Here is a 4,698-nt window from a genome sequence, read left to right on the forward strand (position 1 = left end):
GAAATTGGCAACAATGGAGTTTGGACATTATGCACTCCAATGGTGGACTAATAAGCAAAATACCTGAAGGAGAGTAGGTGACGAATTGATTACTACATGGCGACAAATGAAAGGAGCCATGAGACAGCGATTTATACTATCACACTATCATAGGTTGCTGCATCAAAAACTTCAATCTTTATCTTAAGAAAATAAGTCAGTGGAAGATTATTACAAGGAGATGGAGATGCTTATGATGAAATTGAGCATAAATGAAGATAGAGAAGCAACCATGGCAAGGTTCTTGGGTGGTTTGAATCGTGATATAGCCAACCAAGTGGAGCTTCAACAATATGTAGAATTGGAGGAGATACTTCATGTGGCCATCAAAATTGAAAACCAATTCAAGAGGAGGGGAAGCTTATGGTTTGGAGGAGTTACAAATAGCAGGAGATCCAAATCCAAGTGCTTGGAAAAGCAATTCCATCTACGATTCAAAGCTAATACCGAAACTAGGTGAAGAAAGCTCCAATCAGCCAAAAAGAGAAGCCAAGCCCAAATATGTCCAAACACCAAGGAATGAAGGTAAATCTGATCCTAAACCTTCTAGAACTCATGATTTTGTGTATTTTAAGTGCCAGGGAAGAGGGCACATTGCTAGTCAATGCCCGAATAGAAGAATCATGGTATTAAAGGGTAATGGTGAGCTAGAATCCAAAAGTGAGGAAAGTGAAGATGAAGCCGAGCAAGAGGAGCAAGATTTTGAGGATGCAGCCGAAACCTTACATGCATCCAATGTCAAATTAAACTTGGTTTCTAGGAGAGTACTTGTGCACACAAGGATGAGGATCAAGTTCAAAGAGAAAACATCTTCCACACCCAATGTGAAATTCAAGGTAAGATTTGTAGTATGATTATTGATAATGGAAGTTGTACAAATGTAATTAGCAACATTGTGGATGATAAATTAGGCTTAACAACTATTAAACATCCAGAACCATATAGATTACAATGGCTAAATGATAGTGGTGAGATGGAAGGTGAATAAACAAGCCAAAGTAAAATTTAGCACAGATAAATATGTGGATGTTGTTTTGTGTGATGTTGTGCCTATGCATGCCGGACATGTTCTATTAGGCAGACTATGGCAATTTGTTAAAGATGCTACTCATTATGGTTGAGAGAATTGTATTATTTTTAGATTTAAAGGTAAGAAGGTCAAACTGGAGCCATTGACCCCGAAGGAGGTTTTTAAAGACCAACTACACATGCAACAAAGGAGGGAAGCTGAGAGACTCAAAGAGAAGGCTACTATGGCACCAATGGTCCACCATCCATTCAAGAGGGGAAAGATGAGCATGCTATCCAAGGTAAGTCCTCTAAAACCCAAGTTGAATGGAAAATTTTTAACAGACCTGAGAGTGAGAAACTTGGAGAAAAAGCTGAGAGTGATGCAAAATTCAATGAAACCGTGAGTGAGAAAGGAAAAGAAAGAAACGAAAGGAAAAACAAAAATTTTTATTTGAGTTTTGGGGATGTTAATAAAACCATCTTGAGTAAGAAACAATTGCTGATCATGAATTATAAAGATGCTTATTTAAAATTGTTTTTGTTGTATAGAACTTTATCTGCCTTGTTGAGAGCATTACTTTGTAGAAATTTGAAAATTAGGAAGAGATTTGTTGCTAACTTTAAAAGATGTAATCTTTACCATAATGAGCATGTATTTCTAGATTTTGTTATGATAGTATTTAACCTAGGAGATTTGGTGTGGTTGCACTTATGAAAGGAGAGGTTTCCAAAACAAAGAAAGTCAAAGCTTATGCTGCTTGTGGGTGGACCTTTTCAAGTTTTGAAGGTGATTAACGAGAATGCCTGCAAACTTGATTTACCGGGTGAATATAATGTTAGTGCTACATTTATTGTTGCTGATTTGTCTCCTTTTGCTGCAGGTGATGATTTTGTTTTAAGGGCAAACCCTTATCAAGAGAAGGGGAATGATGCAAATCAGTCTGTACCTGCATAACCAACAACCCATTAAGGTGCTAACCCAATACGGATGAAGACCGGACCAATCACTGGGGCTCAAGCTAAGAGGTTTAGGGACAACCTTTCTGCTTATATTTAGGAAGTAATTCATTCTCAAGAAGTCTTGTCCATACCCGAAGATCCAAGACCTACTTAGAGCATACAAGTGGTGGAAGCTGATACAAACTCGGGTAGCGATTTTGGTGCATTTAAGGAATCTGGGCAGCATGAAATGGTTCCAATGCTTCATGGATTCAATACATATGTCTAATAGGTCATAGAATAAAGTCAAGGCAGCTTCAAATGCCTCAAAAAAGGGACTATGCACACAACATGACCATTTGGCCGGTTTTGCTGTATTACCTGCTGATTTTACTGTATTTTGCTGAGTTGGCTTTTACTCTTTCCTCCAAGCAAGGGCAACGTGTGGGGCTTCATGATCAGCCTATTTGGTATCCTAAAAGGCATATGGAATCTGATTTGGAGCTTAAATTGGTCAAAGATTGGTCAAACTCAACTTAGTCAAAAATATAGTATTTTAGTTTCCTAATTTGGTTTCTACTTTTTGTTTTAGAAAATTACCTTTACTTTTTGGTTTTTATTTATTTATTTACTGGAAAAATAAGTTTACGAAATTTATTATTTTATTATTTTCATTGTAAATTAATTAATTCCTAATTCAAATAAAGGAATCAATTAATTCAAATTAGTTTAGAAAAGGAGAGAGAATATTCAGTCATGCTTAGTTTCCTAATCCTATTGGCCAATATTTCCTTTAGCTTTTAGGGTTTTATTTTTTCTTCTTTTAGCCTATAGAAGGACTTGTTTTTTAGGAAAAACACACCATTAATAATATTCAAAATTTATTTTGTGAGATTGAATTCTCTTTGTTCTTTTGAACACCTAAAACACCATTAGTGAGTGGGTGTTTTAGTTTGACTTATCAATAGGATATCCATCACCTCTTGTGGTGTCTTCATCATACCAAGATTTCTAATCATAGGTTGGTTACGGGTTAAGGTGACCATTAAAACTTGAACATAATTAGATCCGGACTAATATAATACGGGTTTAGGCGCAGGTCATCCTAAGTTCGTATCACCCTGCTTTTCAGAACACACAGATGCACCAAAATAGCTTGCCGGGTCTAATTCCGCCTTCATAACTTGGATGCATAAGGTGGGCTTTGGATCTTCAAGTTTTTTCATGCCCTCTTAAGTTTGAATCACACCATATATGAAAATAACCAGGTGGTCCTTGAATTTCTTAGCTTGTGCCTTCATGATTGCCCTCTCCTTCATTTGTACAGGATCAACACCCCAGCGGGTACTCGGTTCTACGGGTACAGGTGGATTCTCATCAGCAGGGGTGCTAATCCTGTACAACTAAAGACTGGACCAATTACTCAAGCACAAGCTAAGATATTTAAGGAAAATCTAGTTAGCTTCATTCAAAGATTAATTCAATCTTAAGAAGGCGTATTAATATTAAAAGATTTAAAGTCCGTCCTAAGCATCTAAGTTGCGAAGGTATAAATGGATTCGAAAAGCTATTTTGGTGCACTTGAGGACTTCAGGTAGCAAGGAATGAGTTTGATGCCTTATGAATGTGATTGAACTCACCAAAAGGACATGCAATCATGATGAAAATCTGTCCATACCCGCTCAACCAACTACCTGCTAGGGTGTTGATTCCATACAGTTGAAGACTGGACCAATCACTAGGGCATAAGCCAAGAGATTTAAGGATAACCTGGCTGGTTTCATACAAGGGGTTATCAATTCTCAAAAGGGCATGTCAATACTCAAAGATTCAAAGCCTGTTTTAAACATCCAAGTGGTGGAGGCCGATATGGACCAGGGTAGCTATTTTAGTGCATTTGTGGACTCCGAGCAGCAAAGAATGGGTTCAACACTTCTTGAACTCAATTGATATCACTAAGAGGTCATGAAATCAATTCAAATTAGAAGCAAAAGCAACCAAAGAGGCCATTTGAGCATAGAGGACATTTTCGGCCAAAAATGCACCTTTTTGCCGCTGGCTTTGCTATAGTTTGATGATTACGCCTTTTCTATTTGTTTCAATTAAGGAAAAAGTATGGAAACTAATATTAATCCTATTTGGCATCCTAATGGCGCATTGGAGTTGATTTGGAGTCTTTACAAGCAGAAATTGGTCAAAGATAGCTTAGTTATAAAATTAATAAACTAGTTTTCTTATTTGAATTCGACTTTTTGTTTTAGAAAACTATCTTTTATTTTGGTTTTTGTTTGTTTATTTGCTGTACAAATTAACTTAGGAAAGTTGATAATTCATTATTTCAATTATGAATTAATTAATTCCTAATTCAAAATAAATCAATACAAATTAGTTTAGGAAAGGAAGGTGAAATTTGGCTAACCATAGTTTCCTTTTATCTATGGCCGGTTTTGACCTAATTGTTTAGGGTTTTATTTTGCTCTTTCGAGGCTATTTAAAGACTTGTTTTCAATGACAAATCAGCTTAGATTATTATTCAAATTTTATTTGTGAGAAGAATTATTTTTGTTCTCTCTGAACACCTAAAACAGTAAATAGAAAACAAGTGTTTTAGTTTGGCTTATCAATAGGATATCCATCACCTATTGTGGCATCTTCTTCGATATACCAAGGCTCCTAGTCATAGATTGATTAGGAGTTGAGGTGACCATG

Source organism: Ziziphus jujuba, chromosome 1, assembly GCF_031755915.1.
Source record: "Ziziphus jujuba cultivar Dongzao chromosome 1, ASM3175591v1".
Lineage (NCBI taxonomy): Eukaryota > Viridiplantae > Streptophyta > Magnoliopsida > Rosales > Rhamnaceae > Ziziphus > Ziziphus jujuba.